At 32.2% G+C, this 13,953-nt stretch overlaps 1 long non-coding RNA gene across 1 annotated transcript; it reads left to right on the top strand.

Moving 5' to 3' along the window:
• The first annotated feature begins 7,979 nt into the window (after positions 1-7,979).
• Positions 7,980-10,046, top strand: LOC115879389. Its single transcript, XR_004049706.1, has 2 exons — positions 7,980-8,074; positions 9,688-10,046. It is a non-coding gene; the product is annotated as an uncharacterized LOC115879389 (long non-coding RNA).
• The last annotated feature ends 3,907 nt before the right edge of the window (positions 10,047-13,953 follow it).

Here is a 13,953-nt window from a genome sequence, read left to right as displayed (position 1 = left end):
TAAAATAAACAATAATTTCTGGACATAACAGATATAAAAACAAAAGTTAAATAAACGAAAACGTATTCCTCTTATTAAAATAACAAAAAAGATGATAAAAAAACAACAGTTATGGTAAACGAAATAAAAGCATTATTCTTCAAAAGGTACAAAAAAATTATTATGTATATTATAATATTAATAATAGGAACAACAAGAAACATCTTAAAAATATACAACTTTTTCAAATATAAAACATAAACTTCACATTTTCACAAGAATTTTCAAAAATATTAACATTTCGAGTCTATTATAAAATATAAAGCACAAAAATTCAAATCATAAAAAGATTAAAAAGATAAAGATTCTTATAACTTACAGTCAATTTGTAGGACCTTCGTTTTGTCTACGTTAGCGATGTAACCACAATAATATGTATAATCACAGTAATTATTATGTTCTTCATAAATGTAAAATGTATTAAATTATTTGTTTTCGTTTTGTACGCTAATAAAATAATAGTAATAACCAAACAAAACGCAAAATCAGGAATTCAACAGTTCGTTCAAGGATGGTTCAAGGCAAAAACGTTTTTCGTTTTATTTAGGTTAGGTTTGACGAGTGCGACTGCGCGATGATTTCTGACTCAACTGGCCAGCGCAAAAACAATAATTCGACTTCCTCAATCCTTTGAAAAGTCTTGCTTTTGTTAGTTTGTCTATGGGTAGGGCCCTGAAACCGGTAGTGAGAGCAGGTTGATCCACATTATGTCGAACACAGCGTGGAACTAATTTCTATATTAGCAGTTCAAGGCAAGAAACTCTTATATATAATTTTATTATATACCTAAAAACTGCAAGAAATTTCTTTTCCATTATATAATAGTAATTATTAGACATAATTAATAACAATATTGGTTTTTTTTTATTATCACCTTACATTACAATAGGAAATTCAATAAAACTCCTTTTTTATTTTGAACAGATTTTTATACACTTTGATGTATTTAAATTGAGTACAAAGTACACACGACCTACATATTCCTTCACCTCTAACGACTATATTTTTCGCTTTGCCCTCCGTGTTCGTCTATTAATAATCTCCACCAAAGTAAACCCAGTATCGACGTCTCCTCCTTTGACTCGATATTAACTAGGATTCCGTGATGTTACCACACCCTCTAATATGCACAGATCGTTCAATTACTATTCAAAGAGACATGTCATGGCCTCTAATGAAATACAACTATCTTGTAATGAAGCTCTGGATTATTGATAAGCTATCGGAAATTCGGAACGGCACCATATAAGTTTTATTAGTTCACTAACTTCATACATAGTAAACGTGTATGGAGTTAAAACTGAAAACTCACGGAAAGCTTGCTAAAGACAGGCCAATAAATATATGTTTTGAGTTATACCCATAAATAAAAGAAAATAATCTTCTATTAAGATAGATATGAAACTTAATAGTAAAATTTTGGGTCAAAGCGCCCCTCCGTGTTCTTAGTAGAGACTACGTTTAACCCAGCGCCTTCGCCTTTTCTGCTGTAAATATTTTTTATTTTTATATTTGATTTCAAAGGATTTAGTTTTAAAGTTACACTGATATCTTAGTATATCAGAGTAATTTTAATAAAACATAAGAATATATAAAATATATATTTTACAGTTTATTAAATATAAATTTTGACTACAAGGTAGAAAGTAAATCAAAATATTTGATAAAACTTATAAGTATACCATTTTTACAGTTAATAAATAATAAAACTATTTCTGACTATGATATTTAAAATTTAGATAGATAGAATATTAAAAAACATACCAGGTATTTGCAGACGCAGACCCAAATTCAATAAAAACCAAAATTTTTCCTGCGAAAATCCGGCTTTTTTCGCAGAAAAGGTATTTTTTGATTTATCAACAATCATTGTCAAGTTGACAATATACAGGGTGTTTTCTAATTAGTCTAAAAAATTGTAGTGTGATTCCTCATGTGTTCTTAAAACTAAAAAAATCGATATTTTGCTTAAAATAAATGGTACACTACTGCTTTTTTAAAGAAAATATATTTTTTTCTTGACTGGCCATCCTTTTTGAGTTTTTCTTGTTCATCAAACGGTTGCCGAGAAAAATATAAATATACTTATTAAGAGCCCGCCTTAAGCCGTTTTCTAACGATTTTTTATTTTTTAGATTAATTAGGAAACACCCTGTATATGCATATCACAGGCAACCAAATAAACTAGTAACCTCTAAAAATTATATTTCCTGCCACTAGCGACATACCGTGTTTTTAGTGAGTACTAAATTATTTTATCAAAATTTCACTATATAAGTTTCCAGGCAATGCTTATACCGGGTACGTCTCAAAACTGGTTCACCCCTACAACTTTTTTATTTTGTCATATAAAAAAACGAGATTTGGTATGTTAGTATATGACATAAATTAGGATGGATTGAGGTATTCAATTGTTTTCGGTCACTTCCTGTTTCACCCCTCCTGACACCCTCGGTACTTTTTTACTTTATTCGATAGAAAATTACAATCTGGATAGAATGATATCATATGTCAACTTTTGACATATTCGCTCAAAAACAAATTGTATTTTAAATTTCAATCTAGAAGGCTGTGTTAAAAACACTAATTTTTAATCAAGGAGCCTTAGAAGAATAGATTTGATCGTCTAATTTTTTTAGGGTCTTGTCCTGGCCAGTTAAAAGATGCCCAAATCGTATTTTTAATCATATCTCAATTTTTTCAAATGGAACGAGGGTGGCTTATTAGCATATTTGGAAAAGACATTTTTTTACGAATAATTTGATACCACACATTTGGTACTTCGAGTCAAATTGTCGTTATGAACCGCATGTTACAATTTCAAATAAACCATATGCGAAAATGTCAAAAGTTGACATAATATGATAAGTCATTCTATTCAGTGTGTCATTTTCTATCGAATAAAGTAAAAAAATACCAAGAGTGCCATTTAAAAATCTAATGTTGCAGTTATTTTCGGTGAAACCGGAAGTATTCGGTTATTTCTATTCAGAACCCCATTGGAAAAGGGTAAATTTTAAGAAACTAAATTCATATCTAGCAATAAATATCTTTCGCCATTCAAGTATGGAATTTTAAATAATATGGCAAACACTTATACAACTTATGCGGGTATTGTGAGTGGACAATCCCCACTTAAGTATTATTATTGCCATATCTAGACCCTGGCCAAAAATTTCTTTAGTTTGGTCCATCCAGCACATTGGAGACCATCTTTTTTGTCGTTTGCCATTAATCTTTCCTTCGATGATGAGTTTTTACAGTCCATCTGTTCTTCTCGAAATGTATCCAAAGTACCTAAAGTTTCTTCTCTATAACTTGTTTATTTTGGTGGAAAGTCTTGTGGCGACTTTCAGCTGCTTTAGAACTGAGAGGTTGATCCCGATGTTCTGTATATATGTAATTCGTAGCATTCTTCTGTAGGTCCACATTTCGAAAACCTTCTGTTCACAGTTTTCAGGGTCCAGATACATAATTATATTCGCGTCCAGTCCGAATGTATTATCTTGATTTTTCTATACGTAGTACCGTCCCTGCGTGCACAATTTTAAAGCTATAAGCTAAATTCCTTCCCGTTGCTAGTCTAGGTGGCGGCGCCGGCCCTGGCGCGGCGGTCGGTATTCATTCGTCTTTCGTGCACGGTGCAGTGCGGATCGCAGCTCTCCGATATCTTCGTCGTAGATCGATGAAGCCATTTTGTTTATTCTCTACTCTTTTTAGATATTACTATGTAATATACGGTGTTCTACAGCTAGGTAGAACACAAGGAACAATTTGTAAGTATTGTATAATATTTATTTTTAGAGAAAAACGAAGTGGACGTAAATAACGGAATATTAGAATTAGATAAAAGAGATGATTATAATAACATTAATGTAAACTTTCACAGACTTTCAATTTTTTCTTAAATATCTCTGGATGGTTTCTCGTTGAAAGAGGCTTTTGTAAGATATGATGTGTCTAAGGTTTACTGCATTAAAATTTTACCATAAATGTTCCCTAACAGTTCTACTTTCTTATCTAGAATCTTTCTTTCTAGAATCTAGAAAGACAGATGTCAGTTTGTTTTTAGTCAGTATATAATTATATATGCATATCATAAAAGAAACTGAATTATAAAAAAAAAAAAATAATACAAATAATAATAAAACTTCTGGTATAAAATTGATACAGATCAATATCTGTGTCTACTTTATATCAATGTCCACAATATCCATACCAATGTATTGATCGAAATCTAATCTATATGATGACTCTGGTTTAATTCATCGACGTAATTAAAGCATTTTGGAAAATAAATTATATATATTGAGAATCTTAATTTCTTACTACCAAAGTCTAACATTCAAATGTTTAATATTAATGGCTTAAAAAGTAAGGTCTTTTAAATATTAAGCAATGGGTTAGAAACACCTTAAAAAATATATATCGGTTAAACCTCACTATAGTCGAGTTATCCACGCAGTTCTACATTGAGACAGGGATTTCTATCGACACGATGAGTTAACTGGTTTATAAAGTATAATTGAACAATTTTGGCAGAATCCTTTATGAAAGTGCCATCTTATGGGTTTCTGTCTCTGCTTAGTATGCATATATGTATATGTTAAATTGTCACAATTTAATAAATCCGTGTATTGATAGCCGTTAAATTGGTTTCATTTTGGTTGCATTCAATAAACATATTTATAATTTCAGCTATTTTTGTCTCAAAAAAATGCTTTCTGCACCGCATTCATTAATTTGCAACCATCAGTTCTTTAAACATCTACGTATAGAAAAATCAAGATAATACATTCGGACTGGACGCGAATATAATTATACGATCAAACGAACTTACCTGAAGTGAAGTTCGATCGTAATTATATGAGGCGTCCAGTCCGAATGTATTATCTTCCCACCCTTCCCGTTTTGCCCCATGGTCGCTTGAATTAATGAAAAATTGAAATCTTTGAAAAATGAATACCGACCGCCGCGCCAGGGCCGGCGCCGCCACCTAGACTAGCAACGGGAGGGAATTTAGCTTATAGCTTTAAAATCGTGCACGCAGGGACGGTACTACGTATAGAAAAATCAAGATAATACATTCGGACTGGACGCCTCATATAATTACGATCGAACTTCACTTCAGGTAAGTTCGTTTGATCGTATAATTAGCGATAGGAAAAATCACTGTTAAATAATTTTCGTTTTTTTTCGGTGGGATATTGCAAAGTGTTTCCTTATTCAAGTCAGTTTCGTCCTTACCCTGTATAATACCCATAAATACTCAATACGTTTTTCGAAGCGATCGGTGATTCCGTTCTGTGTGTTGATTTGGCACAAATATTTCCGACGGTAGCAGCAGTCAGAAAACCAGGTAAATTTCGATCGACAAAAACAAACACAACGTGGCACATCTTTCTCGGAAGGCGTTGCGCGAACGGCGAGTGTTTGGAAACCACTTAGTTTCCGACAGATGTTTGCTAATTGTTTTACAGAGAGCGAGTTAGAAGGAGATTCGGTTTCGCAGAGATAAAACTGACGTCGGCGAGGATTGAATGAATCCAGTGGCGCGGAAGGGGGGCAGATAAGAAGGTCGCAGACCATGTTCGAATTTGCGAAGACGTGTCTGGTCCAAAGTGGAATTCGTTTGCTTTGCGGTCTCTTATTGGGGTAAATTCTGTTGTACTAGAAGCAATAATAAATAGTATAGTTATAACAATGTCCAGACTGTGTGTTCTTTCAGTAAACACAAATGTTTTTGAATATTTCATAGCTAAAATAAATCTTTTCGAATCTTTCTTTGAATGTGGTAGACAATTGGCAGATGTATCACTGACCATTATAAAATGTAACATAATCTAAATTCTGAAACTATTGAGTTTATAGGTATACTAGAGCAGAGCATTCTCAAGGAAATGTTGGGTGCAATAAAGAGTGAGGTTATCCACTGAGAATACTCGCATTGGTGGGTTTCATGAATCAATGCGGGATCATTTTATGTTGTGGTGCTTGGACGACAAATGGTCTGCAATACCTGATTTCATTCTTTCTCTTTGCTTTTTAATTTATTCGAAAAGTCGTACATTTAGAGAACGTTTTGTCTTTCCAATATATAACTCACCGCACTCCCAAGGCTCCCGGTAGATGCATTCTTTCTTTTGTTATGTCCCATCATTAATGAATCAAATCAAAAAGTCGTCCAATTTAAATGAAATTTACTATGTCCATAGATTGGACCAAAGTCAACTTGACCGTGTACGACACATCTCACTTTGACAGTTAGTTCTGACGTAAGAAACGTCAAATTTGGTGGGTAGGCTATGTGAGCGACGCGACGGCGGCGCACGGTGGGGCTGATTGAAGAATCGTTGGCCAAAACCTTCAAAGATATATGAATCAATCAAAAATATATAGAATTTAACAGTTTTTGCTTAATTGAATTTCTAGGTAGTCAATCTTCAAAATTTTAGTTAATTATATTATAGTTTACGTACGTGTATACCCAGCATATTAGCTCATCAATATAATGTGAGAAAAAATACCCGGATGACAAAATTTTTACACTTTTGCCTTGCAAACCATTTTGAATATTGTTGTCTTGTGGCATGTCTGTGTGTCTGTCTGTCTGTTTATCGGTCTGTTTGATATATTTTTTTTATCCGTATGTAACCAACAACTTTGATAAAAAAATAAATATTGTTTTTGGATTCTAGTTTTGAAGAAGTAAAAAAATAATTATTTTCAATCGTGGTCTCACATGTCTCAAAATGAGTACTCGGCACGTAATCAAGAAAGTATGGACTAGATTTTTCGAGTACCTATTACAGGCAAGCATCTAAAAATTAATTTCGGATGATGAGGGGGTTTCAAAAATTTTAATAACCATTTCGGGGGAAGGGTGGTTTTGGGTGCCGGAATTTTTTTTTCTCCTTCTATTTTTGCATTGGAGCAACTAAAAGGTTTTAAATTTAGCGTAATGTAATGTGTTTAAAAAATAATTTGTTTAAATGCTTAAATTTTTAAAATCGTTTCATTATTTTAGTACATATCATAGTTTGAATTTACGTGCGGATATTTTAATAAGTTAAGTCGCCACACAGTGCTTCGAACATATGGCTCTAGAGGACAAAAATCCAAAACTTCTCTTTTATTGTAAGCAATTTATTCAAACTAGGTTTATTTGACACAAATGATGAGTACTCTTATTGTACTAAATGATGATGTTCTTAGTCCCACGTTTATGAAAAAAAAATCTTATAAATAATAATAATGTTGGAGCTGTGTTCCATCTAAGCAAATAATAAGTTATAGTATGAAACCCACAAAATTTGTAGATTTGAGGTGGGGTGGGACTGAAGGGTCTAGGACTCTTGGACCTCCTAACTATGTGCTTGATTACAGGCGATTCATGAGTATCAGATTTTATTAAAATCACACGAACTTAATCTAAATAAATCATAAAGACCTATAGTATCATAGACTTAGAATAAAATATAGACTACACTATTTACATTTAAGCGCGGTCCAATATTAATTTTTGTAAACATGTTTACTCCTGGGTGCAGCTGACCTCGGCCGTCTGAGTCTTTCGCCTCCAGCCTATGTTGTCACGTCTAAAATATTATTAATATTTTTTGTTGTTATACACATATATTGAGATATTAAAACTGTATTTTAATAAAGTAGTGTTTAATAGTAGAAAGATGTATTAAATAGTCCCTATACTACTAAATTATAAGTCGGAGACTATTTAAAAATGACAAATTCTTTACAATTTGGCAACACCCATCAATCGCCGGGTCGCCTGTTCATTCTTTATTCTCTCGTAGTAGAGCCATAGTAGAGTAAAGCACGTGTCGTAAAACCTTGTTGTCACAGTTTCGCCATGGCTATTTTATTGTTTTTATTGGATGTTTTGATTTTGTATTTTTTTGGATTCGATTTTCTTAGTATTTTGATTACCTTTTATTTAAAAACTATAAAACATGGTTCGTCAGTGCCAAATTTGTAAGAAATTGGACTATTTAAGTCCTGGAACAACATTCCACAGGTAAGTCAAATTTACTATTTTGGCGTCAGTGGCGTTGTAGAAAGGCGCTTATTTAGATAATAATTTAGTAAATTATAAACCCTGGAAAATCTGTATTTTTTATATTTATCATTTACGTAAAGGTTCTTACTAACCTCGTTATTAATATAACGAGTAGATACATTATTAAGTACATAAGAAGTAGACACATTATTTTCTTGGGCATTGGTTAATTTAATGCTTTTTTTTATGAAAAATGTGTTTCTTTTTATTCTAAAACCATCCTTAGAATCTAAAATAACATACAGGAATTCCAGAATGATATTCCATTATGAAACAACAATTTTTAAGGCTTATTATAAACTATAAACAATCGAGAAAGTCGAAAAAATTACAAGCTACCAAACATTTTAAAATACCAAACATTCCTTATTTTTTTTCAAGACTAAAATATTTTACAAACATTACTTTTTCCCTATAGTTTCACATCAGGTATAGAAATAACTACGTTTTTATGATAGGGTCACCATTATGATAACAAAAATGACGAACAATGGTCCAGAAATGTAAACAAGTACATATTTTTTGTAAATATTTTTCTTACCGCTTGCATTTTTGTCCATTATTATTTCACAAATTATACAGGGTTATGTAAACCAGGTAGATATTTCGTTTTTTTTATATTAAACAAAGATAAAATAAATATGCCATTTTAAAATTTATCCAGTACTTACCTAGAGTTTTTTCTTTTTTTTTCTCGACTGTTAATCTATTATTAATTTGTAATACCGTATGATCGAAAAAAACGGCGTCCAGTTGGCTTGGAAAAAACCATCGATACATACTCCATATAATTTTACATATAAAATGACAGCGATCTTCATTTCATAGCCATCGCTGACGCCGTTTTTTTTCGATTATAAGGTATAATTTTCATTTTTTCTTTTATAATGTAATATCACTTAAGTAATATCACATATAATCTGAAGATAGTTTTAGAATTAACCAAAACGTAAATCTTTAATAAAACAATCTGTTATTATTTGCCATATATGTATGTATCCAAGAAAATAATTTACATATTATTATTATATGTTTTACTGTTTTTTATCTTTATTTGAAACTCAGAAATGTTGCATTGGCTTTCTAAAAAAATGAACTTGTAAGTTTTTAAAATGCTTCGTTTCGGAGATACAGGGTGTAGAAGTTTCATTTTTATTTCGATTTTTTTCCAAATAATTTCTGAAGTGACGTCAATATTTGGACGAAAATTGGCGTTTGGGAGTTTTTTGACATGAAAAATTAGATTTAGATGTCAATTTGACTTTTACTAATAGGGGGCGCCACCTACATATTTTTTAAGTTATTTGAAGAGTAATACTTTTTGTCTGTATCTATATAAAACTACTGAGAAAAATTTACATTTCCAACGTTTTTTACTTAATAAGGTCTCTTGTTGACACTCGCCACAAGTATAGTTCTCAAGATATTTGGAAACGAATTAATCAATACATTCTTCATAAATTATTTGGAAAAAAGCGAAATAAAAATGAAATTTCTACACTCTGTATCTCTGAAACGAAGCATTTTAGGACATAAATTTATACTATTTTTTTTACTGATTTTATTTGCAGATTATGCTGCCAAAGTTTCCTGAATACAATTCCGACCACTCTGTATATCAAGATATCCCCCATTACGTACTAGTTTTTCTTAATAATTTTCTATACATTTTCCAACGCCAAGATGTACCAAGCGCATACAAATACATCAAGCTTCAAACAAGCTTGCACGTTGACAGTAATACCTACAGTAATATTGTATTATATTAATGTAATATTTTTGAACCAATGTTCAATATTACTGTAGTAATACTGTTTATACTCATGCCTTTTATATTTGTTTGAATTTGGTGCATATTTCCATTGAATAAAGTATAGTCACCATTACCATTATTATACTTACTCTATAATAAAGACAGTAACGAGTTAAATAAATGTAGTTTTCATTTTATTCACTTCCTAAAAGCTTGCTTTAATGGAACAGATTCCTGTTTTTTCTAATTTACATAATAAGACATCACTTTTACCGGAAAAAAAAATTAAACAATTATAAAGTTTTTTCTCTTTCTGTTCTATTATATCTATAGAATAGATCCTGTTTTGATTAATATTAGAGTTGTAAATGTTTGACTAAAATTAATATTTTATTAAATTAATAATTTATCATCAATTTCAAAAATTAAATAATTTCGATTATTAAAATTTCTTCTATAACACGTACTTTATTATTTTTATCGTTTTTAGACTCTAAGACGTATTTTTTTTTCTAAGTCCTAAACTTTGCTTTATATTAAACTATTTTCTTTATCCTAAATCTTAATAATATAAAAAGTTTAAATACGATATATTTTTAATTGAATTATAGCTTCATTAAAATAAAAAAATACCCGCCTATGATACGGAGAGTGCAGGTGCACTGAAGAAACAAAAGACAGTGTTGCGTTGGGCGGCAGAGCCGTCAGGAAACGACCGTTACGACGGAGACAGCCTATCTATCGCTCGTGTCGCACTCGTTAGAGCCAAAAACAATAACACAACAATAACAAGACGTTGTCTGTCCGCATCTTCCAGCTATTTATGAATGAGATGCTCAGTCTATATTTTATTCTAAGTCTATGTATAGTATCTATTACTCAAAGTAGGGGAGAGCGGGTACAGTTGTAACAGTTTTTAGAAATTTATTTTTCAAAAATAGAATGAGAAATTTCGCGAAGTGTACTTATTATCTTTAGATAGCCTAGACATTTATCATCAAAATGCACATAAGAAATCGAAGGTATATTCACCTATGTAGTCTTAAAAAAGGCAACAGTGGTGTGATGACATGTGTTACAATTGTACCCCGCGGTGGTACAGTTGTAACATAGAGGAGGGACAAATGTAACGTGTATAGTATATTGATTTTTCATCTGAAGCAAATAAAATTTTAGCTCCTAGAATCTGACAAAAGGTTAAGATATGATTTGGATGCATTCAAACAATAATAATTGCTAAAAAATGAATGCCAACTTTTATTTACAATATGTGAAAAAACTGGTTCAGACAACAATCTTCAAAAGTTATACCTATTCTATAGAATTTTTTCTAAGAATAATTCTAACCTAGTCACAATTGTAGATTTTTCCAAACAGCGGTCTAAAAAAACTAATGCGCCTATAAAAAAATACAATATTAAAAACAAGATAATTAAAAACTTTAAAAAAATATCAACTTGCGAATTTCCCTTTTTTCCAAAAATGCTTTTTCTTGTTCGGGGGATAAAATTCGAGTATGTGGATTGTAATCACTTTAGGAGTTTCACCAGCTTGTATTTTTTTTCACAACTCAACACACAACAAAACTCAAGGTTAAATAGCATATTTTATTTTTTATATTATACTAATTTATTAATTAATTTAGTATGCATCAGTGAAAAAGTTTTTTTTTGCAAAATATAGCTAGAAATAGTCAAGTAGTATTGTACTTGTAGAAATTTTACGTTTTATTCGGGCCCTACAAATTGCAATTATTATACACGGTAGAACTAAACCTTCGACATTACTGCCCTTCACTGGTTACAGATCTGCATCCAACATTTTTTTCTGTGCATAATATAATATTTCGGTCTTTTCTGTATTCTATGGTCATCAAAACTTTTTGAAAAAGCAACTTCTGTTTTATAAGGTTCTGGCCGCAAAAATGGCAATCGGCCCCACTGTGCGACGGTGCATACGGTCCCACCCTGCAAAGTTGGATACGAAGCGCGACGTTTCGTTTATATCTTAATCAGGGTTGGACTAAGGATTTGATATTGAAGAAAAATGTGGGTCGATTTCGGCATCATTGCCGACATGCTACAAGATGACGCCCTCGACGTTTCGAACCGATGCCTGTAAATGGACGAAATCATCAGGATTTTTCTTATTTATCGGTGGATTAGAACCAAACTCGGCACGTGGATAGAGGTACTCGAATAGAGCCCTCAGACGGACAGACGGACAGGCAGAGAGACGGAAGTAAGAAGAAGTTTCACTTCAAATATGCTTTGTTTGTCAAGACACTTGTTTTAATGTTATATTGCTTGGAGGTAGTAGCCTGATATTTTTTAATGTTTCTTCCAAATATGGAATCGTCAAGAGAAAGAGTATCTGTCATAGACTGCTGCACCAATGACTCGGTCTTGCTGTTAGCTTTATATTGTCGAGAGACTTCGCAGAGTAACCATTCTGAAGCAAAATTGTAATATTACATAGTTCAGAATTATGAGATTTTTGGTAAATGCATATAGTGACTCATCGATGAATTTTTAGAACTTCTTGAAATCTGCAACTGTCCAGAATCACAAAAGACACTCAAGATTTCTTCTCGTAAATAATCATTTTCCAAATCAGTTAATTATAGATGTACTTTAAAGTTTCGTTTAATGGTGCAGTGAATTTAAATTTAAACGCTTGATTGGTGGCAACTAGAGATTCGTGAATATCAGAGACCTATTATTGTTAGATACAGACGAATAGGGCTGACTTGGGCCACCTATGGACAATTGAAATACATTTTCAACGAGAACCAAACTTTTCAATGTCCAAACCAAACCAAACCAACCATATGGCATTACCACTTAAGGCGTATCCACAATAACTGGATGCAAATAGCTCAAGATAGGGAGTTATGGAAGCAAACAAGGAAGGGCTACGTCCAGCAGTGGATTATAGTTACAAAAAAATATTTAATATGTATCTTAGAGTCTTTCAGAATCTTCTAACTAAAAGTCCTTTTGAATAAAAATATACGTAATTTATAATTAATGAATATGTAGAATAAATTATGCATTTTACTTTAATCAACTTGCAAAGTAGTTTAACATACTCGTACGAAAAGAACTAGAGCACGCGTCCTCTTAAAAGCATTACAAATTCCCTAGAATATATAATTCAAAACAGGCTTTCCATGGAGACAAATCCCCGAGGGAAAAAATGGAAATTAGAGCAACAAGAATCTTTTGGAGGATTTTTAATTGCAAACGTCGGACTTTTCCGGAAGTCTGGCTCCAGTGGGGGAAACACAAACGGGGAAAGGGGAGGGTTTTTCGCCACCGGCAAAAAAGCCACGATCCTTTCACGGTCTGAGATTTCTGGCATCCGAATTCCAACGTTCGGCCGTAATTTATACTAATTTTATGAGTGTCTTTAATGGTCCGTAACTCCACTACTACGGCACTGACATTTCGAAATTTCAAAGCTGTGTACTCTAAACGACTAGACGTAGTGGTGTGGGTATGGAGGGTTGAGGGGAGGTAAAAAGGATAAGAAAAAGTAGGGTAATGACTAAGAGACTGGAACAGCTAAAATTTGTTATAAAAATAGTATAAAGCTTAAATAATGTCAGTTTATTTAAAGTCTCTGAGTCCATAGGCTTGGTGGATTCTTTGCCTGTGCTGTCAGATCGGAGAATATCGCAAACAACCAGCATAAACAAATACACGGGTTTAATAGCGATCGAGTACCTGTATGAAAATCTATACTAATATATAAAATCCTTAAGTGACTGACTCACTGATTCTGCTCAAACCACTCAACGTAAGAAGCTCAATTTTGGCATACAGGTTGATTCTAGGGTGTAGAGGTTCGATAAGAAGGGATTTTTCGAAATTCCAGTTCCAAGGGGGTGAAACCACCCCTCAAGTATTTCAATATTTTTTATTTAAAAAACGGTCAAGTTTCCGAGAAAACGCTTAAACACGTATATTTTATTTTGTTTTTTTACATATTTAAGATTTTTTAAAAATGTGACAGGTGTTTCGAAAAATCTGGTCATTGATTAATTACGATCCTGCTTCAAGCGCTTGACGTAAAAAGCTGA

Source organism: Sitophilus oryzae, unplaced genomic scaffold (genome assembly GCF_002938485.1).
Source record: "Sitophilus oryzae breed Bouriz unplaced genomic scaffold, Soryzae_2.0 scaffold_1576_pilon_pilon, whole genome shotgun sequence".
NCBI classification, from domain to species: Eukaryota; Metazoa; Arthropoda; class Insecta; order Coleoptera; family Curculionidae; genus Sitophilus; species Sitophilus oryzae.
The sequence above is the reverse complement of the archived record's forward strand: the minus strand, read 5'-3'. Positions and strand labels throughout refer to the sequence as shown.